We start from the raw sequence: 24,413 nt of genomic DNA, 5'->3' as shown, positions 1-24,413 counted from the left end.
AGACCCCTGAAGAACTTGTACTGAGCACAGTGAAAAATTGAACGAACTTTTGAGTTGAATGAGACGAGTAGAGACAAGTTGCTGCTGCTGGTATGAGTTCAGACCCTCACTGGAAATGACTTTCAGTATAAACCGGATATTTGTAACGCGCAATAAATGTTATTTGTTGTTGAAACACCTCATTCATTTCACCAGCCAGACACACATCAGTCACGGTGGAAATCATGGAATCATGCGTTACTATAAACCAGGTAAAGTATTTGCGTACCCATATAGTGTGTATTGGATATATGACACTAACAGTTGGCGTCTAACTTGTGAGTATCACTGTAAAAGCAATTATTCATCACTGGTCCAGCACATAGACACAAGGATCATTCATGCAGTACAAATCATCTTGAGGAGCGAAAAACACGACGTGTAATTTGGCGTCGACCAGACACGCTATTCCCCCAGTATCATGGGATACGATCCTGAGCACTTCCAAGACACAGCCACCCGGCCGACCAAGAGACCCAGCCACCCGGCCGACCAAGAGACCCAGCCACCCGGCCGACCAGGAGAGCCAGCCGCCCGGCCGACCAAGATAGGAAGCCACCCGGACGACCAGGAGAGCCAGCCACCCGGCCGACCAAGAAAGCCAGCCACCAGGTCGACCAGGAGAACAAGCCACCCGGCCGGCCAGGAGAACCAGCCACCCGGCCGACCACGAGAGACAGCCACCCGGCCGACCACGAGAGCCAGCCACTCAACGACACTGGCAGGGACGCAGTAGGAGCCACGACGCGGCGCCCCTGTCCCGTCCACAACCTGGTGGTGGGGTGGTGATGATCTTCCCGAGTACTTCGGGTACAAGGACCACCTGCCTAACGAGCACCGGAACCTGCCGTTATTGGCCAGCGCTTCATGGTAGACTTGGAGAGGACAAGGCCATGAGAACCATCTACATTACGGCCTCAGGAATCCTGTCCTCGCTCACCTGTCGTCGTGACCTCCTGTTACCAACTGTTGTTACCAGTTAGTGTCGTGCTCCTGACCGAGGACCATGGAGCCAGAAGTGCGGGTCGCCAGCAACATAAACTCGTGAACAATGGATGATAGTTCATGTCTCCCGCGGCCTCCTGAATCTCAGGACGAGGCTGAGTAATGGATGTAGACGAGCCAAGCGTTCATCTCCTCCACATTGACGGCAGAGAAACTAGTCTTAGCCAGTGCCTCCTTCGTAGAGAAGACGGCGTGTGCTTGAACGGGATGGGCAGCCTTGCCAGCCACGATGGAGCTCTTGTGTCATGCAAGTGGCGGGGAGAGAGGAGCAGAGTCGCACGTGGCAAAGACCAAGTCATATCACGAGAAAAAATTGGTTTGAGAGGAATATAATAAACTCTCATTTTCTCTCAGACGAAAACTGTGGGTCTGATGCCTACTGAGAAGTTTGTTTTATCAGTTTATCCAAAAACACTGTTTCATTTACCAAACAATAAACCTAGATCTTGCAAACAGATCCAGCTCTGAATATATAATCATCCAGAAGCAAAATACACAACACAAAGCAGTTAGCTGTACGTACCTTGCAGCACGGACACCACAAAGTATACAGAGTTGGCTCTTCATTCTTCTGTGTTCTATTATTAGTCCATTTCATATTGTTGCTACGCACATCAGCTGGCGTCTGGTGACGTAGACTTGAGGTGAGTTTAGTGTGTGATCATTTTCTGGAAGTTAACCTTTGTGGGCAACAGATCTCTGAAAACTAGACGTAGGGGGCGCCCGGGATTGAACCGGGGACCTCTCGATCTGCAGTCGAATGCTCTACCACTGAGCTACACCCCCATCTGCTGGGTGTAATGTGATAGTATCTGCAACATTGTGTATGATTCTCTTACAAGGGTAACAGACGCCTAACCTTAGAGCGTTCTTCAGTAATGGCAAGCGGGACATTTGACGAGACTCCTGAAGAACTTGTACTGAGCACAGTGAAAAATTGAACAAACTTTTGAGTTGAGTGAGACGAGTAGAGGCAAGTCGCTGCTGCCGGTATGAGTTCAGACCCTCACTGGAAATGACTTTCAGTATAAACCGGATATTTGTATCGTTCCATAAATGTTTTTTGTTGTTGAAACACCTCATTCATTTCAGCGTCCAGACACACGTCAGTCACAGTGGAAATCATGGAATCATGTGTCACTATAAACCAGGTAAAGTATTTACGTGCCCATATAGTGTGTATTGGGTATATGACACTAACAGTTGGCGTCTAACTTGATGATTATCACTATAAAAGCAATTATTCATCACTGGTCCAGCACAGAGACACAAGGATCATTCATGCAATACAAATCAATTTGAGGAGCGAAAAACATGAGTGTGTATGTGGCAGCGACCAGACATGCTAGTCCCACAGTATCATGGGATACGATCCTGAGCACTTCCAAGACACACCCACCCGGCCGACCAGGAGAGCCAGCCACCCGGCCGACCAGGAGAACCAACCACCCGCCCAGGAGAACCAGCCACCCACCCGACCAGGAGAACCAGCCGGCCAGGAGAACCAGCCACCCGGCCGACCAGGAGAACCAGCCACCCGGCCGACCAGGAGAGCCAGCCACTCGACGACACTGGCAGGGACGCAGTAGAAGCCGCGACGCGGCGCCCCTGTCCCGTCCACAACCTGATGGTGGGGTGGTGGTGATCTTCCCGAGTACTTCGGGTACAAGGACCACCTTCCTAACGAGCAGCGGAACCTGCCGCTATTGACCAGCGCTTCATGGTAGACTTGGAGAGGACAAGGCCACGAGAACCATCTACATTAAGCCCTCAGGAATCCTGTCCTCGCTCACCTGTCGTCGTGACCTCCTGTTACCAACTGTTGTTACCAGTTAGTGTCGTGCTCCTGACCGACGACCATGGAGCCAGAAGTGCGGGTCGTCAGCAACATAAACTCGTGAACAATGGATGATAGTTCATGTCTCGCGCGTCCTCCTGAATCTCAGGACGAGGCTGAGTAATGGATGTGCACGAGCCAAGCGTTCATCTCCTCCACGTTGACGGCAGAGAAACTAGTCTTAGCCAGTGCCTCCTTCGTAGAGAAGATGGCGTGTGCTTGGACGGGATGGGCAACCTTGCCAGCCACGATGGAGCCCTGGGGTCATGCGAGTGGCGGGGAGAGAGAGGAGGGGTACATGGCAGATATCCTCATATCACAAGAAAAAGAAAGGTTTAAGAGGAATATAATAAACTCTCAGGTTTTCTATCAAACGAAGACTGTGGGTCTGATGCCTACTGAGAAGTTTGTTTTGCCAGTTTATCCAAAGTCACTGTTTTATTTACCAAACGATAAACCTAGATCTTGCAGACAGATCCAGCTCTGAATATATAATCATCCAGAAGCAAAATACACAACACAAAGCAGTTAGCTGTACGTACCTTGCAGCACGGACACCACAAAGTATACAGAGTTGGCTCTTCATTCTTCTGTGTTCTATTATTAGTCCATTTCATATTGTTGCTACGCACATCAGCTGGCGTCTGGTGACGTAGACTTGAGGTGATTTTAGTGTGTGATCATTTTCTGGAAGTTAACCTTTGTGGGCAGCAGATCTCTGAAAACTAGATGTAGGGGGCGCCCGGGATTGAACCGGGGACCTCTCGATCTGCAGTCGAATGCTCTACCACTGAGCTACACCCCCATCTGCTGAGTGTCATGTGATCGTACCTACAACACTGTGCATGATTCCCTTACAAAGGTAACAGACGCCTAACCTTAGAGCGTTCTTCAGTAATGGAAAGCGGGACACATTTGACGAGACTCCTGAAGAACTTGTACTGAGCACAGTGAAAAATTGAACAAACTTTTGAGTTGAGTGAGACGAGTAGAGACAAGTTGCTGCTGCTGGTATGAGTTCAGACCCTCACTGGAAATGACTTTCAGTATAAACCGGATATTTGTAACGTCCATAAATGTTATTTGTTGTTGAAACACCTCATTCATTTCAGCAGCCAGACACACATCAGTCACGGTGGAAATCATGGAATCATGCGTTACTATAAACCAGGTAAAGTATTTGCGTACCCATATAGTGTGTATTGGATATATGACACTAACAGTTGGCGTCTAACTTGTGAGTATCACTGTAAAAGCAATTATTCATCACTGGTCCAGCACATAGACACAAGGATCATTCATGCAGTACAAATCATCTTGAGGAGCGAAAAACACGACGTGTAATTTGGCGTCGACCAGACACGCTATTCCCCCAGTATCATGGGATACGATCCTGAGCACTTCCAAGACCCAGCCACCCGGCCGACCAAGAGACCCAGCCACCCGGCCGACCAGGAGAGCCAGCCGCCCGGCCGACCAAGATAGCAAGCCACCCGGACGACCAGGAGAGCCAGCCACCCGGCCGACCAAGAAAGCCAGCCACCAGGTCGACCAGGAGAACAAGCCACCCGGCCGGCCAGGAGAACCAGCCACCCGGCCGACCACGAGAGACAGCCACCCGGCCGACCACGAGAGCCAGCCACTCAACGACACTGGCAGGGACGCAGTAGGAGCCACGACGCGGCGCCCCTGTCCCGTCCACAACCTGGTGGTGGGGTGGTGATGATCTTCCCGAGTACTTCGGGTACAAGGACCACCTGCCTAACGAGCACCGGAACCTGCCGTTATTGGCCAGCGCTTCATGGTAGACTTGGAGAGGACAAGGCCATGAGAACCATCTACATTACGGCCTCAGGAATCCTGTCCTCGCTCACCTGTCGTCGTGACCTCCTGTTACCAACTGTTGTTACCAGTTAGTGTCGTGCTCCTGACCGAGGACCATGGAGCCAGAAGTGCGGGTCGCCAGCAACATAAACTCGTGAACAATGGATGATAGTTCATGTCTCCCGCGGCCTCCTGAATCTCAGGACGAGGCTGAGTAATGGATGTAGACGAGCCAAGCGTTCATCTCCTCCACATTGACGGCAGAGAAACTAGTCTTAGCCAGTGCCTCCTTCGTAGAGAAGACGGCGTGTGCTTGAACGGGATGGGCAGCCTTGCCAGCCACGATGGAGCTCTTGTGTCATGCAAGTGGCGGGGAGAGAGAAGCAGAGTCGCACGTGGCAAAGATCAAGTCATATCACGAGAAAAAAATGGTTTGAGAGGAATATAATAAACTCTCATTTTCTCTCAGACGAAAACTGTGGGTCTGATGCCTACTGAGAAGTTTGTTTTATCAGTTTATCCAAAAACACTGTTTCATTTACCAAACAATAAACCTAGATCTTGCAAACAGATCCAGCTCTGAATATATAATCATCCAGAAGCAAAATACACAACACAAAGCAGTTAGCTGTACGTACCTTGCAGCACGGACACCACAAAGTATACAGAGTTGGCTCTTCATTCTTCTGTGTTCTATTATTAGTCCATTTCATATTGTTGCTACGCACATCAGCTGGCGTCTGGTGACGTAGACTTGAGGTGAGTTTAGTGTGTGATCATTTTCTGGAAGTTAACCTTTGTGGGCAACAGATCTCTGAAAACTAGACGTAGGGGGCGCCCGGGATTGAACCGGGGACCTCTCGATCTGCAGTCGAATGCTCTACCACTGAGCTACACCCCCATCTGCTGGGTGTAATGTGATAGTATCTGCAACATTGTGTATGATTCTCTTACAAGGGTAACAGACGCCTAACCTTAGAGCGTTCTTCAGTAATGGCAAGCGGGACATTTGACGAGACTCCTGAAGAACTTGTACTGAGCACAGTGAAAAATTGAACAAACTTTTGAGTTGAGTGAGACGAGTAGAGGCAAGTCGCTGCTGCCGGTATGAGTTCAGACCCTCACTGGAAATGACTTTCAGTATAAACCGGATATTTGTATCGTTCCATAAATGTTTTTTGTTGTTGAAACACCTCATTCATTTCAGCGTCCAGACACACGTCAGTCACAGTGGAAATCATGGAATCATGTGTCACTATAAACCGGGTAAAGTATTTACGTGCCCATATAGTGTGTATTGGGTATATGACACTAACAGTTGGCGTCTAACTTGATGAGTATCACTGTAAAAGCAATTATTCATCACTGGTCCAGCACAGAGACACAAGGATCATTCATGCAATACAAATCATCTTGAGGAGCGAAAAACATGAGGTGTAATGTGGCAGCGACCAGACATGCTAGTCCCACAGTATCATGGGATACGATCCTGAGCACTTCCAATACACACCCACCCGGCCGACCAGGAGAGCCAGCCACCCGGCCGACCAGGAGAACCAACCACCTAGCCGGCCAGTAGAACCAGCCACCCGGCCGACCAGGAGAACCAGCCACCCTGCCGGCCAGGAGAGCCAGCCACTCGACGACACTGGCAGGGACGCAGTTGAAACCGCGTCGCGGCGCCCCTGCCCCGTCCACAACCTGGTGGTGGGGTGGTGGTGATCTTCCCGAGTACTTCGGGTACAAGGACCACCTGCCTAATGAGCAGCGGAACCTGCCGTTATTGGCCAGCGCTTCATGGTAGACTTGGAGAGGACAAGGCCACGAGAACCATCTACATTACGCCCTCAGGAATCCTGTCCTCGCTCACCTGTCGTCGTGACCTCCTGTTACCAACTGTTGTTACCAGTTAGTGTCGTGCTCCTGACCGACGACCATGGAGCCAGAAGTGCGGGTCGTCAGCAACATAAACTCGTGAACAATGGATGATAGTTCATGTCTCGCGCGTCCTCCTGAATCTCAGGACGAGGCTGAGTAATGGATGTGCACGAGCCAAGCGTTCATCTCCTCCACGTTGACGGCAGAGAAACTAGTCTTAGCCAGTGCCTCCTTCGTAGAGAAGATGGCGTGTGCTTGGACGGGATGGGCAACCTTGCCAGCCACGATGGAGCCCTGGGGTCATGCGAGTGGCGGGGAGAGAGAGGAGGGGTACATGGCAGATATCCTCATATCACAAGAAAAAGAAAGATTTAAGAGGAATATAATAACCTCAGGTTTTCTATCAAACGAAGACTGTGGGTCTGATGCCTACTGAGAAGTTTGTTTTGCCAGTTTATCCAAAGTCACTGTTTTATTTACCAAACGATAAACCTAGATCTTGCAGACAGATCCAGCTCTGAATATATAATCATCCAGAAGCAAAATACACAACACAAAGCAGTTAGCTGTACGTACCTTGCAGCACGGACACCACAAAGTATACAGAGTTGGCTCTTCATTCTTCTGTGTTCTATTATTAGTCCATTTCATATTGTTGCTACGCACATCAGCTGGCGTCTGGTGACGTAGACTTGAGGTGATTTTAGTGTGTGATCATTTTCTGGAAGTTAACCTTTGTGGGCAGCAGATCTCTGAAAACTAGATGTAGGGGGCGCCCGGGATTGAACCGGGGACCTCTCGATCTGCAGTCGAATGCTCTACCACTGAGCTACACCCCCATCTGCTGAGTGTCATGTGATCGTACCTACAACACTGTGCATGATTCCCTTACAAAGGTAACAGACGCCTAACCTTAGAGCGTTCTTCAGTAATGGAAAGCGGGACACATTTGACGAGACCCCTGAAGAACTTGTACTGAGCACAGTGAAAAATTGAACGAACTTTTGAGTTGAATGAGACGAGTAGAGACAAGTTGCTGCTGCTGGTATGAGTTCAGACCCTCACTGGAAATGCCTTTCAGTATAAACCGGATATTTGTAACGCGCAATAAATGTTATTTGTTGTTGAAACACCTCATTCATTTCACCAGCCAGACACACATCAGTCACGGTGGAAATCATGGAATCATGCGTTACTATAAACCAGGTAAAGTATTTGCGTACCCATATAGTGTGTATTGGATATATGACACTAACAGTTGGCGTCTAACTTGTGAGTATCACTGTAAAAGCAATTATTCATCACTGGTCCAGCACATAGACACAAGGATCATTCATGCAGTACAAATCATCTTGAGGAGCGAAAAACACGACGTGTAATTTGGCGTCGACCAGACACGCTATTCCCCCAGTATCATGGGATACGATCCTGAGCACTTCCAAGAGACAGCCACCCGGCCGACCAAGAGACCCAGCAACCCGGCCGACCAAGAGACCCAGCCACCCGGCCGACCAGGAGAGCCAGCCGCCCGGCCGACCAAGATAGCAAGCCACCCGGACGACCAGGAGAGCCAGCCACCCGGCCGACCAAGAAAGCCAGCCACCAGGTCGACCAGGAGAACAAGCCACCCGGCCGGCCAGGAGAACCAGCCACCCGGCCGACCACGAGAGACAGCCACCCGGCCGACCACGAGAGCCAGCCACTCAACGACACTGGCAGGGACGCAGTAGGAGCCACGACGCGGCGCCCCTGTCCCGTCCACAACCTGGTGGTGGGGTGGTGATGATCTTCCCGAGTACTTCGGGTACAAGGACCACCTGCCTAACGAGCACCGGAACCTGCCGTTATTGGCCAGCGCTTCATGGTAGACTTGGAGAGGACAAGGCCATGAGAACCATCTACATTACGGCCTCAGGAATCCTGTCCTCGCTCACCTGTCGTCGTGACCTCCTGTTACCAACTGTTGTTACCAGTTAGTGTCGTGCTCCTGACCGAGGACCATGGAGCCAGAAGTGCGGGTCGCCAGCAACATAAACTCGTGAACAATGGATGATAGTTCATGTCTCCCGCGGCCTCCTGAATCTCAGGACGAGGCTGAGTAATGGATGTAGACGAGCCAAGCGTTCATCTCCTCCACATTGACGGCAGAGAAACTAGTCTTAGCCAGTGCCTCCTTCGTAGAGAAGACGGCGTGTGCTTGAACGGGATGGGCAGCCTTGCCAGCCACGATGGAGCTCTTGTGTCATGCAAGTGGCGGGGAGAGAGAAGCAGAGTCGCACGTGGCAAAGATCAAGTCATATCACGAGAAAAAAATGGTTTGAGAGGAATATAATAAACTCTCATTTTCTCTCAGACGAAAACTGTGGGTCTGATGCCTACTGAGAAGTTTGTTTTATCAGTTTATCCAAAAACACTGTTTCATTTACCAAACAATAAACCTAGATCTTGCAAACAGATCCAGCTCTGAATATATAATCATCCAGAAGCAAAATACACAACACAAAGCAGTTAGCTGTACGTACCTTGCAGCACGGACACCACAAAGTATACAGAGTTGGCTCTTCATTCTTCTGTGTTCTATTATTAGTCCATTTCATATTGTTGCTACGCACATCAGCTGGCGTCTGGTGACGTAGACTTGAGGTGAGTTTAGTGTGTGATCATTTTCTGGAAGTTAACCTTTGTGGGCAACAGATCTCTGAAAACTAGATGTAGGGGGCGCCCGGGATTGAACCGGGGACCTCTCGATCTGCAGTCGAATGCTCTACCACTGAGCTACACCCCCATCTGCTGGGTGTAATGTGATAGTATCTGCAACATTGTGTATGATTCTCTTACAAGGGTAACAGACGCCTAACCTTAGAGCGTTCTTCAGTAATGGCAAGCGGGACATTTGACGAGACTCCTGAAGAACTTGTACTGAGCACAGTGAAAAATTGAACAAACTTTTGAGTTGAGTGAGACGAGTAGAGGCAAGTCGCTGCTGCCGGTATGAGTTCAGACCCTCACTGGAAATGACTTTCAGTATAAACCGGATATTTGTATCGTTCCATAAATGTTTTTTGTTGTTGAAACACCTCATTCATTTCAGCGTCCAGACACACGTCAGTCACAGTGGAAATCATGGAATCATGTGTTACTATAAACCGGGTAAAGTATTTACGTGCCCATATAGTGTGTATTGGGTATATGACACTAACAGTTGGCGTCTAACTTGATGAGTATCACTGTAAAAGCAATTATTCATCACTGGTCCAGCACAGAGACACAAGGATCATTCATGCAATACAAATCATCTTGAGGAGCGAAAAACATGAGGTGTAATGTGGCGGTGACCAGACACGCTAGTCCCCCAGTATCATGGGATACGATCCTGAGCACTTCCAAGACACACCCACCCGGCCGACCAGGAGAGCCAGCCACCCGGCCGACCAGGAGAACCAACCACCTAGCCGGCCAGTAGAACCAGCCACCCGGCCGACCAGGAGAACCAGCCACCCTGCCGGCCAGGAGAGCCAGCCACTCGACGACACTGGCAGGGACGCAGTTGAAACCGCGTCGCGGCGCCCCTGCCCCGTCCACAACCTGGTGGTGGGGTGGTGGTGATCTTCCCGAGTACTTCGGGTACAAGGACCACCTGCCTAATGAGCAGCGGAACCTGCCGTTATTGGCCAGCGCTTCATGGTAGACTTGGAGAGGACAAGGCCACGAGAACCATCTACATTACGCCCTCAGGAATCCTGTCCTCGCTCACCTGTCGTCGTGACCTCCTGTTACCAACTGTTGTTACCAGTTAGTGTCGTGCTCCTGACCGACGACCATGGAGCCAGAAGTGCGGGTCGTCAGCAACATAAACTCGTGAACAATGGATGATAGTTCATGTCTCGCGCGTCCTCCTGAATCTCAGGACGAGGCTGAGTAATGGATGTGCACGAGCCAAGCGTTCATCTCCTCCACGTTGACGGCAGAGAAACTAGTCTTAGCCAGTGCCTCCTTCGTAGAGAAGATGGCGTGTGCTTGGACGGGATGGGCAACCTTGCCAGCCACGATGGAGCCCTGGGGTCATGCGAGTGGCGGGGAGAGAGAGGAGGGGTACATGGCAGATATCCTCATATCACAAGAAAAAGAAAGGTTTAAGAGGAATATAATAAACTCTCAGGTTTTCTATCAAACGAAGACTGTGGGTCTGATGCCTACTGAGAAGTTTGTTTTGCCAGTTTATCCAAAGTCACTGTTTTATTTACCAAACGATAAACCTAGATCTTGCAGACAGATCCAGCTCTGAATATATAATCATCCAGAAGCAAAATACACAACACAAAGCAGTTAGCTGTACGTACCTTGCAGCACGGACACAACAAAGTATACAGAGTTGGCTCTTCATTCTTCTGTGTTCTATTATTAGTCCATTTCATATTGTTGCTACGCACATCAGCTGGCGTCTGGTGACGTAGACTTGAGGTGATTTTAGTGTGTGATCATTTTCTGGAAGTTAACCTTTGTGGGCAGCAGATCTCTGAAAACTAGATGTAGGGGGCGCCCGGGATTGAACCGGGGACCTCTCAATCTGCAGTCGAATGCTCTACCACTGAGCTACACCCCCATCTGCTGAGTGTCATGTGATCGTACCTACAACACTGTGCATGATTCCCTTACAAAGGTAACAGACGCCTAACCTTAGAGCGTTCTTCAGTAATGGAAAGCGGGACACATTTGACGAGACCCCTGAAGAACTTGTACTGAGCACAGTGAAAAATTGAACGAACTTTTGAGTTGAATGAGACGAGTAGAGACAAGTTGCTGCTGCTGGTATGAGTTCAGACCCTCACTGGAAATGCCTTTCAGTATAAACCGGATATTTGTAACGCGCAATAAATGTTATTTGTTGTTGAAACACCTCATTCATTTCACCAGCCAGACACACATCAGTCACGGTGGAAATCATGGAATCATGCGTTACTATAAACCAGGTAAAGTATTTGCGTACCCATATAGTGTGTATTGGATATATGACACTAACAGTTGGCGTCTAACTTGTGAGTATCACTGTAAAAGCAATTATTCATCACTGGTCCAGCACATAGACACAAGGATCATTCATGCAGTACAAATCATCTTGAGGAGCGAAAAACACGACGTGTAATTTGGCGTCGACCAGACACGCTATTCCCCCAGTATCATGGGATACGATCCTGAGCACTTCCAAGACCCAGCCACCCGGCCGACCAAGAGACCCAGCCACCCGGCCGACCAAGAGACCCAGCCACCCGGCCGACCAGGAGAGCCAGCCGCCCGGCCGACCAAGATAGCAAGCCACCCGGACGACCAGGAGAGCCAGCCACCCGGCCGACCAAGAAAGCCAGCCACCAGGTCGACCAGGAGAACAAGCCACCCGGCCGGCCAGGAGAACCAGCCACCCGGCCGACCACGAGAGACAGCCACCCGGCCGACCACGAGAGCCAGCCACTCAACGACACTGGCAGGGACGCAGTAGGAGCCACGACGCGGCGCCCCTGTCCCGTCCACAACCTGGTGGTGGGGTGGTGATGATCTTCCCGAGTACTTCGGGTGCAAGGACCGCCTGCCTAACGAGCACCGGAACCTGCCGTTATTGGCCAGCGCTTCATGGTAGACTTGGAGAGGACAAGGCCATGAGAACCATCTACATTACGGCCTCAGGAATCCTGTCCTCGCTCACCTGTCGTCGTGACCTCCCGTTACCAACTGTTGTTACCAGTTAGTGTCGTGCTCCTGACCGAGGACCATGGAGCCAGAAGTGCGGGTCGCCAGCAACATAAACTCGTGAACAATGGATGATAGTTCATGTCTCCCGCGGCCTCCTGAATCTCAGGACGAGGCTGAGTAATGGATGTAGACGAGCCAAGCGTTCATCTCCACATTGACGGCAGAGAAACTAGTCTTAGCCAGTGCCTCCTTCGTAGAGAAGACGGCGTGTGCTTGAACGGGATGGGCAGCCTTGCCAGCCACGATGGAGCTCTTGTGTCATGCAAGTGGCGGGGAGAGAGAAGCAGAGTCGCACGTGGCAAAGATCAAGTCATATCACGAGAAAAAAATGGTTTGAGAGGAATATAATAAACTCTCATTTTCTCTCAGACGAAAACTGTGGGTCTGATGCCTACCAAACAATAAACCTAGATCTTGCAAACAGATCCAGCTCTGAATATATAATCATCCAGAAGCAAAATACACAACACAAAGCAGTTAGCTGTACGTACCTTGCAGCACGGACACCACAAAGTATACAGAGTTGGCTCTTCATTCTTCTGTGTTCTATTATTAGTCCATTTCATATTGTTGCTACGCACTTCAGCTGGCGTCTGGTGACGTAGACTTGAGGTGAGTTTAGTGTGTGATCATTTTCTGGAAGTTAACCTTTGTGGGCAACAGATCTCTGAAAACTAGACGTAGGGGGCGCCCGGGATTGAACCGGGGACCTCTCGATCTGCAGTCGAATGCTCTACCACTGAGCTACACCCCCATCTGCTGGGTGTAATGTGATAGTATCTGCAACATTATGTATGATTCTCTTACAAGGGTAACAGACGCCTAACCTTAGAGTGTTCTTCAGTAATGGCAAGCGGGACATTTGACGAGACTCCTGAAGAACTTGTACTGAGCACAGTGAAAAATTGAACAAACTTTTGAGTTGAGTGAGACGAGTAGAGGCAAGTCGCTGCTGCCGGTATGAGTTCAGACCCTCACTGGAAATGACTTTCAGTATAAACCGGATATTTGTATCGTTCCATAAATGTTTTTTGTTGTTGAAACACCTCATTCATTTCAGCGTCCAGACACACGTCAGTCACAGTGGAAATCATGGAATCATGTGTCACTATAAACCAGGTAAAGTATTTACGTGCCTATATAGTGTGTATTGGGTATATGACACTAACAGTTGGCGTCTAACTTGATGATTATCACTGTAAAAGCAATTATTCATCACTGGTCCAGCACATAGACACAAGGATCATTCATGCAATACAAATCAATTTGAGGAGCGAAAAACATGAGTGTGTATGTGGCAGCGACCAGACATGCTAGTCCCACAGTATCATGGGATACGATCCTGAGCACTTCCAAGACACACCCACCCGGCCGACCAGGAGAGCCAGCCACCCGGCCGACCAGGAGAACCAACCACCTAGCCGGCCAGTAGAACCAGCCACCCGGCCGACCAGGAGAACCAGCCACCCTGCCGGCCAGGAGAGCCAGCCACTCGACGACACTGGCAGGGACGCAGTTGAAACCGCGTCGCGGCGCCCCTGCCCCGTCCACAACCTGGTGGTGGGGTGGTGGTGATCTTCCCGAGTACTTCGGGTACAAGGACCACCTGCCTAATGAGCAGCGGAACCTGCCGTTATTGGCCAGCGCTTCATGGTAGACTTGGAGAGGACAATGCCACGAGAACCATCTACATTACGCCCTCAGGAATCCTGTCCTCGCTCACCTGTCGTCGTGACCTCCTGTTACCAACTGTTGTTACCAGTTAGTGTCGTGCTCCTGACCGACGACCATGGAGCCAGAAGTGCGGGTCGTCAGCAACATAAACTCGTGAACAATGGATGATAGTTCATGTCTCGCGCGTCCTCCTGAATCTCAGGACGAGGCTGAGTAATGGATGTGCACGAGCCAAGCGTTCATCTCCTCCACGTTGACGGCAGAGAAACTAGTCTTAGCCAGTGCCTCCTTCGTAGAGAAGATGGCGTGTGCTTGGACGGGATGGGCAACCTTGCCAGCCACGATGGAGCCCTGGGGTCATGCGAGTGGCGGGGAGAGAGAGGAGGGGTACATGGCAGATATCCTCATATCACAAGAAAAAGAAAGGTTTAAGAGGAATATAATAAACTCTCAGGTTTTCTATCAAACGAAGACTGTGGATCTGATGCCTACTGAGAAGTTTGTTTTGCCAGTTTATCCATAGTCACTGTTTTATTTACCAAATGATAAACCTAGATCTTGCAGACAGATCCAGCTCTGAATATATAAAAATCCAGAAGCAAAATACACAACACAAAGCAGTTAGCTGTACGTACCTTGCAGCACGGACACCACAAAGTATACAGAGTTGGCTCTTCATTCTTCTGTGTTCTATTATTAGTCCATTTCATATTGTTGCTACGCACATCAGCTGGCGTCTGGTGACGTAGACTTGAGGTGATTTTAGTGTGTGATCATTCTCTGGAAGTTAACCTTTGTGGGCAGCAGATCTCTGAAAACTAGATGTAGGGGGCGCCCGGGATTGAACCGGGGACCTCTCGATCTGCAGTCGAATGCTCTACCACTGAGCTACACCCCCATCTGCTGAGTGTCATGTGATCGTACCTAAAACACTGTGCATGATTCCCTTACAAAGGTAACAGACGCCTAACCTTAGAGCGTTCTTCAGTAATGGAAAGCGGGACACATTTGACGAGACCCCTGAAGAACTTGTACTGAGCACAGTGAAAAATTGAACGAACTTTTGAGTTGAATGAGACGAGTAGAGACAAGTTGCTGCTGCTGGTATGAGTTCAGACCCTCACTGGAAATGCCTTTCAGTATAAACCGGATATTTGTAACGCGCAATAAATGTTATTTGTTGTTGAAACACCTCATTCATTTCACCAGCCAGACACACATCAGTCACGGTGGAAATCATGGAATCATGCGTTACTATAAACCAGGTAAAGTATTTGCGTACCCATATAGTGTGTATTGGATATATGACACTAACAGTTGGCGTCTAACTTGTGAGTATCACTGTAAAAGCAATTATTCATCACTGGTCCAGCACATAGACACAAGGATCATTCATGCAGTACAAATCATCTTGAGGAGCGAAAAACACGACGTGTAATTTGGCGTCGACCAGACACGCTATTCCCCCAGTATCATGGGATACGATCCTGAGCACTTCCAAGAGACAGCCACCCGGCCGACCAAGAGACCCAGCCACCCGGCCGACCAAGAGACCCAGCCACCCGGCCGACCAGGAGAGCCAGCCGCCCGGCCGACCAAGATAGCAAGCCACCCGGACGACCAGGAGAGCCAGCCACCCGGCCGACCAAGAAAGCCAGCCACCAGGTCGACCAGGAGAACAAGCCACCCGGCCGGCCAGGAGAACCAGCCACCCGGCCGACCACGAGAGACAGCCACCCGGCCGACCACGAGAGCCAGCCACTCAACGACACTGGCAGGGACGCAGTAGGAGCCACGACGCGGCGCCCCTGTCCCGTCCACAACCTGGTGGTGGGGTGGTGATGATCTTCCCGAGTACTTCGGGTGCAAGGACCGCCTGCCTAACGAGCACCGGAACCTGCCGTTATTGGCCAGCGCTTCATGGTAGACTTGGAGAGGACAAGGCCATGAGAACCATCTACATTACGGCCTCAGGAATCCTGTCCTCGCTCACCTGTCGTCGTGACCTCCTGTTACCAACTGTTGTTACCAGTTAGTGTCGTGCTCCTGACCGAGGACCATGGAGCCAGAAGTGCGGGTCGCCAGCAACATAAACTCGTGAACAATGGATGATAGTTCATGTCTCCCGCGGCCTCCTGAATCTCAGGACGAGGCTGAGTAATGGATGTAGACGAGCCAAGCGTTCATCTCCTCCACATTGACGGCAGAGAAACTAGTCTTAGCCAGTGCCTCCTTCGTAAAGAAGACGGCGTGTGCTTGAACGGGATGGGCAGCCTTGCCAGCCACGATGGAGCTCTTGTGTCATGCAAGTGGCGGGGAGAGAGAAGCAGAGTCGCACGTGGCAAAGATCAAGTCATATCACGAGAAAAAAATGGTTTGAGAGGAATAAAATAAACTCTCATTTTCTCTCAGACGAAAACTGTGGGTCTGATGCCTACTGAGAAGTTTGTTTTATCAGTTTATCCAAAAACACTGTTTCATTTACCAAACAATAAACCTAGATCTTGCAAACAGATCCAGCTCTGAATATATAATCATCCAGAAGCAAAATACACAACACAAAGCAGTTAGCTGTACGTACCTTGCAGCACGGACACCACAAAGTATACAGAGTTGGCTCTTCATTCTTCTGTGTTCTATTATTAGTCCATTTCATATTGTTGCTACGCACATCAGCTGGCGTCTGGTGACGTAGACTTGAGGTGAGTTTAGTGTGTGATCATTTTCTGGAAGTTAACCTTTGTGGGCAACAGATCTCTGAAAACTAGACGTAGGGGGCGCCCGGGATTGAACCGGGGACCTCTCGATCTGCAGTCGAATGCTCTACCACTGAGCTACACCCCCATCTGCTGGGTGTAATGTGATAGTATCTGCAACATTGTGTATGATTCTCTTACAAGGGTAACAGACGCCTAACCTTAGAGCGTTCTTCAGTAATGGCAAGCGGGACATTTGACGAGACTCCTGAAGAACTTGTACTGAGCACAGTGAAAAATTGAACAAACTTTTGAGTTGAGTGAGACGAGTAGAGGCAAGTCGCTGCTGCCGGTATGAGTTCAGACCCTCACTGGAAATGACTTTCAGTATAAACCGGATATTTGTATCGTTCCATAAATGTTTTTTATTGTTGAAACACCTCATTCATTTCAGCGTCCAGACACACGTCAGTCACAGTGGAAATCATGGAATCATGTGTCACTATAAACCAGGTAAAGTATTTACGTGCCCATATAGTGTGTATTGGGTATATGACACTAACAGTTGGCGTCTAACTTGATGATTATCACTATAAAAGCAATTATTCATCACTGGTCCAGCACAGAGACACAAGGATCATTCATGCAATACAAATCAATTTGAGGAGCGAAAAACATGAGTGTGTATGTGGCAGCGACCAGACATGCTAGTCCCACAGTATCATGGGATACGATCCTGAGCACTTCCAAGACACACCCACCCGGCCGACCAGGAGAGCCAGCCACCCGGCCGACCAGGAGAACCAACCACCCGCCCAGGAGAACCAGCCACCCACCCGACCAGGAGAACCACCCGGCCAGGAGAACCAGCCACCCGGCCGACCAGGAGAACCAGCCACCCGGCCGGCCAGGAGAGCCAGCCACTCGACGACACTGGCAGGGACGCAGTTGAAGCCGCGTCGCGGCGCCCCTGTCCCGTCCACAACCTGATGGTGGGGTGGTGATGATCTTCCCGAGTACTTCGGGTACAAGGACCACCTTCCTAACGAGCAGCGGAACCTGCCGCTATTGACCAGCGCTTCATGGTAGACTTGGAGAGGACAAGGCCACGAGAACCATCTACATTACGGCCTCAGGAATCCTGTCCTCGCTCACCTGTCGTCGTGACCTCCTGTTACCAACTGTTGTTACCAGTTAGTGTCGTGCTCCTGACCGAGGACCATGGAGCCATAAGTGCGGGTCGTCAGCAACATAAACTCGTGAACAATGGATGATAGTTCATGTCTCCCGCGTCCTCCTGAATCTCAGGACGAGGCTGAGTAATGGATGTACAGGAGCCAAGCGTTCATCTCCTCCACGTTGACGGCAGAGAACCTAGTCTTAGCCAGTGCCTCCTTCGTAGAGAAGATGGCGTGTGCTTGAACGGGATGGGCAGCCTTGCCATCCACGATGGAGCTCTTGGGTCATGCGAGAGGCGGGGAGAGAGGAGCAGAGTCGCACGTGGCAAAGACCAAGTCATATCACGAGAAAAAAATGGTTTGAGAGGAATATAATAAACTCTCATTTTCTCTCAGACGAAAACTGTGGGTCTGATGCCTACTGAGAAGTTTGTTTTATGAGTTTATCCAAAAACACTGTTTCATTTACCAAACAATGAACCTAGATCTTGCAGACAGATCAAGCTCTGAATATGTGATTATCAAGAAGCAAAATATACAACACAAACCAGTTAACTGTACGTACCTTGCAGCGCGGACACCACAAAGTATACAGAGTTGGCTCTTCATTCTTCTGTGTTCTATTATTAGTCCATTTCATATTGTTGCTACGCACATCAGCTGGCGTCTGGTGACGTAGACTTGAGGTGAGTTTAGTGCGTGATCATTTTCTGGAAGTTTACCTTTGTGGGCAACAGATCTCTGAAAACTACCTTTGTGGGCAACAGATCTCTGAAAACTACCTTTGTGGGCAACAGATCTCTGAAAACTAGATGTAGGGGGCGCCCGGGATTGAACCAGGGACCTCTCGATCTGCAGTCGAATGCTCTACCACTGAGCTACACCCCCATCTGCTGGGCGTAATGTGATCGTTTCTGCAACACTGTGCATGATTCCCATACAAGGGTAACAGACGCCTAACCTTAGAGCATTCTTCAGTAATGGCAAGCGGGACATTTGACGAGACTCCTGAAGAACTTTTACTGAGCACAGTGAAAAATTGAACGAACTTTTGAGTTGAGTGAGACGAGTAGAGACAAGTCGCTGCTGCCGGTATGAGTTCAGACCCTCACTGGAAATGACTTTCAGTATAAACCGGATATTTGTAATGTTCCATAAATGTTATTTGTTGTTGAAACACCTCGTTCATTTCAGCGTCCAGACACACGTCAGTCACAGTGGAAATCATGGAATCATGTGTTACTATAAACCGGGTAAAGTATTTACGTGCCCATATAGTGTGTATTGGGTATATGACACTAACAGTTGGCGTCTAACTTGATGAGTATCACTGTAAAAGCAATTATTCATCACTGGTCCAGCACATAGACACAAGGATCATTCATGCAATACAAATCATCTTGAGGAGCGAAAAACATGAGGTGTAATGTGGCGGTGACCAGACACGCTATTCCCCCAGTATCATGGGATACGATCCAAAGCACTTCCAAGACACAGCCACCCGGCCGACCAGAAGAGCCAGCCACCCGGCCGACCAGAAGAGCCAGCCACCCGGCCGACCAGGAGAGCCCGCCACCCGGCCGACCAGGAGAACCAGCCACCCGGCCGACCAGGAGAGCCATCCACTCGACGTCACTGGTTGGGACGCAGTAGGAGCAACGACGCGGCGCCCCTGTCCCGTCCACAACCTGGTGGTGGGGTGGTGGTGATCTTCCCGAGTACTTCGGGTACAAGGACCACCTGCCTAACGAGCATCGGAACCTGCCGTTATTGGCCAGCGCTTCATGGTAGACTTGGAGAGGACAAGGCCACGAGAACCATCTACATTACGCCCTCAGGAATCCTGTCCTCGCTCACCTGTCGTCGTGACCTCCTGTTACCAACTGTTGTTACCAGTTAGTGTCGTGCTCCTGACCGAGGACCATGGAGCCAGAAGTGCGGGTCGCCAGCAACATAAACTCGTGAACAATGGATGATAGTTCATGTCTCCCGCGGCCTCCTGAATCTCAGGACGAGGCTGAGTAATGGATGTACAGGAGCCAAGCGTTCATCTCCTCCACGTTGACGGCAGAAAACCTAGTCTTAGCCAGTGCCTCCTTCGTAGAGAAGATGGCGTGTACTTGGATGGGATGGGCAACCTTGCCAGCCAGGATGGAGCTTGGTGTAACGGTTAATTACTGATTTATGAGTCATGCGATTGGCAGGGCGAGAGAGAGAAGCAGAAGGGGCGCGTGGCAGAGATCAAGTTGCCTGAAATGGTAAAGGTGTAAGAAAATATGATTAACTCATGTTTTCGCTTTCAAACGAAACCTGAGGATGGGATGCCTACTGAGAAGTTTGTCAGTGTATCCAAAAAATTGTTTCATTTACCAAACAATAAACCTAGATCTTGCAGATAGTCCAGCTCTGAATATATAATCATCCAGAAGCAAAAATACACAGCACAAACCAGTTAGCTGTACGTACCTTGCAGCACGGACACCACAAAGTATACAGAGTTGGCTCTTCATTCTTCTGTGTTCTATTATTAGTCCATTTCATATTGTTGCTACGCACATCAGCTGGCGTCTGGTGACGTAGACTTGAGGTGAGTTTAGTGTGTGATCATTTTCTGGAAGTTAACCTTTGTGGGCAACAGATCTCTGAAAACTAGATGTAGGGGGCGCCCGGGTTTGAACCGGGGACCTCTCGATCTGCAGTCGAATGCTCTACCACTGAGCTACACCCCCATCTGCTGGGTGTAATGTGATCGTATCTGCAACGCTGTGCATGAATCCCTAACAAGGGAGCGGGGTCATGAAATCCTCCCCTCCCGTTTTTTAGTCTTCCAAAAGAAGGAACAGAGAAGGGGCCATGTGAGGGTATTTCCTCTAAGGCTCAGTCCTGTTTTTAACGCTACCTCGCCGACACGTGAAATGGCGAATATATATATATATATATATATATATATATATATATATATATATATATATATATATATATATATATATATATTATTTTTTTTTTTTTATTATACTTTGTCGCTGTCTCCCGCGTTTGCGAGGTAGCGCAAGGAAACAGACGAAAGAAATGGCCCAACCCCCCCCCCCATACACATGTATATACATATATACATACGTCCACACACGCAAATATACACACCTACACAGCTTTCCATGGTTTACCCCAGACGCTTCACATGCCTTGATTCAATCCACTGACAGCACGTCAACCCCGGTATTCCACATCGCTCCAATTCACTCTATTCCTTGCCCTCCTTTCACCCTCCTGCATGTTCAGGCCCCGATCACACAAAATCTTTTTCACTCCATCTTTCCACCTCCAATTTGGTCTCCCTCTTCTCCTCGTTCCCTCCACCTCCGACACATATATCCTCTTGGTCAATATTTCCTCACTCATTCTCTCCATGTGCCCAAACCACTTCAAAACACCCTCTTCTGCTCTCTCAACCACGCTCTTTTTATTTCCACACATCTCTCTTACCCTTACGTTACTCACTCGATCAAACCACCTCACACCACACATTGTCCTCAAACATCTCATTTCCAGCACATCCATCCTCCTGCGCACAACTCTATATATAGCCCACGCCTCGCAACCATACAACATTGTTGGAACCACTATTCCTTCAAACATACCCATTTTTGCTTTCCGAGATAATGTTCTCGACTTCCACATATTCTTCAAGGCCCCCAGAATTTTCGCCCCCTCCCCCACCCTATGATCCACTTCCGCTTCCATGGTTCCATCCGCTGCCAGATCCACTCCCAGATATCTAAAACACTTGACTTCCTCCAGTTTTTCTCCATTCAAACTCACCTCCCAATTGACTTGACCCTCAACCCTACTGTACCTAATAACCTTGCTCTTATTCACATTTACTCTTAACTTTCTTCTTCCACACACTTTACCAAACTCAGTCACCAGCTTCTGCAGTTTCTCACATGAATCAGCCACCAGCGCTGTATCATCAGCGAACAACAACTGACTCACTTCCCAAGCTCTCTCATCCCCAACAGACTTCATACTTGCGCCTCTTTCCAAAACTCTTGCATTTATCTCTGGGGATAGGGGAGAAAGAATACTTCCCACGTATTCCCTGCGTGTCGTAGAAGGCGACTAAAAGGGAAGGGAGCGGGGGGCTGGAAATCCTCCCCTCTCGTTTTTTTTTTAATTTTCCAAAAGAAGGAACAGAGAAGGGGGCCAGGTGAGGATGTTCCCTCAAAGGCCCAGTCCTCTGTTCTTAACGCTATCTCGCTATCGCGGGAAATGGCGAATAGTATGAAAAAAAAAAAATAATATATATATATATATATATATATATATATATATATATATATATATATATATATATATATATATATATATAGTCAAGCATAACGTCTACAGGAGACCTGTTAAAGGTTTCCTCACAATGTGCCCCGCTTGCCATTACGAAAACTTTAAGATTATGCATCTGTTACCCTTGTTAGGGAATCATGTACAGTGTTGTACATACGATGACATTACACCCAGCAGATGGGGGTGTAGCTCAGTGGTAGAGCATTCGACTGCAGATCGAGAGGTCCCCGGTTCAATCCCGGGCGCCCCCTACAACTAGTTTTGAGAGGTCTGTTGCCCAAGTAGGTTCGTTTCCAGGATATATATAGACAGAAACCTCATCCTGAGTCAACGTCACCAGACGCCAGGCTGACGTGTGTAGCAACGATAGGAAATACAGGATGATGATGTTTGAGATTTAACCTCCCTACATCTCAGGTGTGGGCCCTATGCTCTAGTGGGCCCTATGCTCTAGGGCGACCCGCCGGTGGTGAGGGACATAAGCACTGGGCTTGTTATCCCACCCGGTTTCCACGAGAGCAAAGGCTCCCTCTGCAAACACAGAAATAAAACACTGGAGAATGAAGAGCACACACTGTATGCTTGTGATGTCTGTAAGATACATAAATCCACAGGTAATTGGCTATTACTGTGTTCCAGTTATGTCTTCTGCTCCTAGATATTGTCTGAGGTGAAATGTATCGTCAACAACCAGGTTGATCCTTCTGTAACTTAAACATTCAACAGATTTTGAAGAATATACTGACTCTTCTCTCTAGGCATCAGCCATTTAGTTTTCGTATGGTACAAGAGAGAAATTAAATGCTAATGATAATTATCTTACCACATTTCCTCTCACGTGATGTGACGTGACGTCTGTCTTAGTGGTGCCTCTCTGCTTCGTGGAGAACCAAGCTTGCTTGGGCGGTTGGTTCTCCTGGGTCGCCAGTCAGGTTAATCCTGGAGATGCTTCATATTGTGAACCTAGACAACTATGGGACTAAATGTGTACGTCAGGTGCAAGCGTCATTAAGTAGTACATGTAACGTTCCTTTATACTCGATATATTCGGTATTGTATTATGTGGAAAATAAATAATATTCCATTGACAATGATAGTCCTCACCTTAATCAGATTCTTTGGCCGACCTTGAACCTAGCTTGGTGCATTTAGGGTTTAGGTCAAGGTCCATCTTCACCACACCTCCATTTCTACCAATCTACATCTTTTTATACTACATCCGCACCCTCGCTAAACCCTTATCATCACTAAACCTTAATTAATTCTTTTTGTAACTTCATCTATACTCAAATTTCATCTTTATATTGTGAAAAGCGGCAAAATTCAGGACTGCCTTGAGTTTAGAAATTATCATGGTGTTTGTTTATCTCTGATTGTGTGGGTGACAGTTTGATCTTGCCCATAATGGTCATGTCAGAGCCAGTGGTATCGAATGTGTAGTGATGGGGTGCATTAGATATATGGGTGTGGTGAAAATAGCGTTAGACTTGGCCCATATGGGTGTAGTGAAGATAAAAGCATTAGTTAATGGAAATGATATAATGACAATGAATGTAGTGATGATAAGGTTTAGGTAAAATGGACTTAAACCTAGTGACGTATTGAATACAACTGTGCAGTAAAGATGAAGGCACAAAGAAAATTGTGGTTTAGTGATGATACGGGTGTATTCATGATAAGGGTCTGGTGGAGCTGAAAATGTAGTGAAGATGTAAATAAGTAAGGATGGGGGTGTGGTGAAGATGGACTTTGACTTAGCGCCCAAAATGCACCAAGCTAGGTTCAAGGTCGGCCAAAGAATCTGATTAAGGTGAGGACTATCATTGTCAATGGAATATTATTTATTTTCCACATAATACAATACCGAATATATCGAGTATAAAGGAACGTTACATGTACTACTTAATGACGCTTGCACCTGACGTACACATTTAGTCCCATAGTTGTCTAGGTTCACAATATGAAGCATCTCCAGGATTAACCTGACTGGCGACCCAGGAGAACCAACCGCCCAAGCAAGCTTGGTTCTCCACGAAGCAGAGAGGCACCACTAAGACAGACGTCACGTCACATCACGTGAGAGGAAATGTGGTAAGATAATTATCATTAGCTTTTAATTTCTCTCTTGTACCATACGAAAACTAAATGGCTGATGCCTAGAGAGAAGGGTCAGTATATTCTTCAAAATTTGGTGAA

General features: G+C 48.7%; 12 non-coding genes across 12 annotated transcripts; 1 reads left to right on the top strand and 11 right to left on the bottom strand.

Annotated features, from left to right (window-relative positions):
• Nucleotides 1-1,758: 1,758 nt before the first annotated feature.
• TRNAC-GCA (transfer RNA cysteine (anticodon GCA)) lies at nucleotides 1,759-1,830 on the bottom strand. The gene has a single exon. It is a non-coding gene; the product is annotated as a tRNA-Cys (tRNA).
• Nucleotides 1,831-3,614: 1,784 nt separating this feature from the next.
• TRNAC-GCA (transfer RNA cysteine (anticodon GCA)) lies at nucleotides 3,615-3,686 on the bottom strand. The gene has a single exon. It is a non-coding gene; the product is annotated as a tRNA-Cys (tRNA).
• Nucleotides 3,687-5,534: 1,848 nt separating this feature from the next.
• TRNAC-GCA (transfer RNA cysteine (anticodon GCA)) lies at nucleotides 5,535-5,606 on the bottom strand. Its single transcript has one exon. It is a non-coding gene; the product is annotated as a tRNA-Cys (tRNA).
• Nucleotides 5,607-7,350: 1,744 nt separating this feature from the next.
• TRNAC-GCA (transfer RNA cysteine (anticodon GCA)) lies at nucleotides 7,351-7,422 on the bottom strand. The gene has a single exon. It is a non-coding gene; the product is annotated as a tRNA-Cys (tRNA).
• Nucleotides 7,423-9,296: 1,874 nt separating this feature from the next.
• On the bottom strand, nucleotides 9,297-9,368 carry TRNAC-GCA (transfer RNA cysteine (anticodon GCA)). The gene has a single exon. It is a non-coding gene; the product is annotated as a tRNA-Cys (tRNA).
• A 1,746-nt stretch (nucleotides 9,369-11,114) lies between these two features.
• TRNAC-GCA (transfer RNA cysteine (anticodon GCA)) lies at nucleotides 11,115-11,186 on the bottom strand. Its single transcript has one exon. It is a non-coding gene; the product is annotated as a tRNA-Cys (tRNA).
• A 1,824-nt stretch (nucleotides 11,187-13,010) lies between these two features.
• On the bottom strand, nucleotides 13,011-13,082 carry TRNAC-GCA (transfer RNA cysteine (anticodon GCA)). Its single transcript has one exon. It is a non-coding gene; the product is annotated as a tRNA-Cys (tRNA).
• A 1,746-nt stretch (nucleotides 13,083-14,828) lies between these two features.
• TRNAC-GCA (transfer RNA cysteine (anticodon GCA)) lies at nucleotides 14,829-14,900 on the bottom strand. Its single transcript has one exon. It is a non-coding gene; the product is annotated as a tRNA-Cys (tRNA).
• A 1,874-nt stretch (nucleotides 14,901-16,774) lies between these two features.
• On the bottom strand, nucleotides 16,775-16,846 carry TRNAC-GCA (transfer RNA cysteine (anticodon GCA)). Its single transcript has one exon. It is a non-coding gene; the product is annotated as a tRNA-Cys (tRNA).
• A 1,846-nt stretch (nucleotides 16,847-18,692) lies between these two features.
• On the bottom strand, nucleotides 18,693-18,764 carry TRNAC-GCA (transfer RNA cysteine (anticodon GCA)). The gene has a single exon. It is a non-coding gene; the product is annotated as a tRNA-Cys (tRNA).
• A 1,769-nt stretch (nucleotides 18,765-20,533) lies between these two features.
• TRNAC-GCA (transfer RNA cysteine (anticodon GCA)) lies at nucleotides 20,534-20,605 on the bottom strand. Its single transcript has one exon. It is a non-coding gene; the product is annotated as a tRNA-Cys (tRNA).
• Nucleotides 20,606-22,396: 1,791 nt separating this feature from the next.
• On the top strand, nucleotides 22,397-22,468 carry TRNAC-GCA (transfer RNA cysteine (anticodon GCA)). The gene has a single exon. It is a non-coding gene; the product is annotated as a tRNA-Cys (tRNA).
• The last annotated feature ends 1,945 nt before the right edge of the window (nucleotides 22,469-24,413 follow it).

This window comes from Panulirus ornatus, chromosome 17, assembly GCF_036320965.1.
Source record: "Panulirus ornatus isolate Po-2019 chromosome 17, ASM3632096v1, whole genome shotgun sequence".
NCBI lineage: Eukaryota > Metazoa > Arthropoda > Malacostraca > Decapoda > Palinuridae > Panulirus > Panulirus ornatus.
Note: the sequence above shows the minus strand (reverse complement) of the source record. Positions and strands in the feature narration are given on the sequence as shown.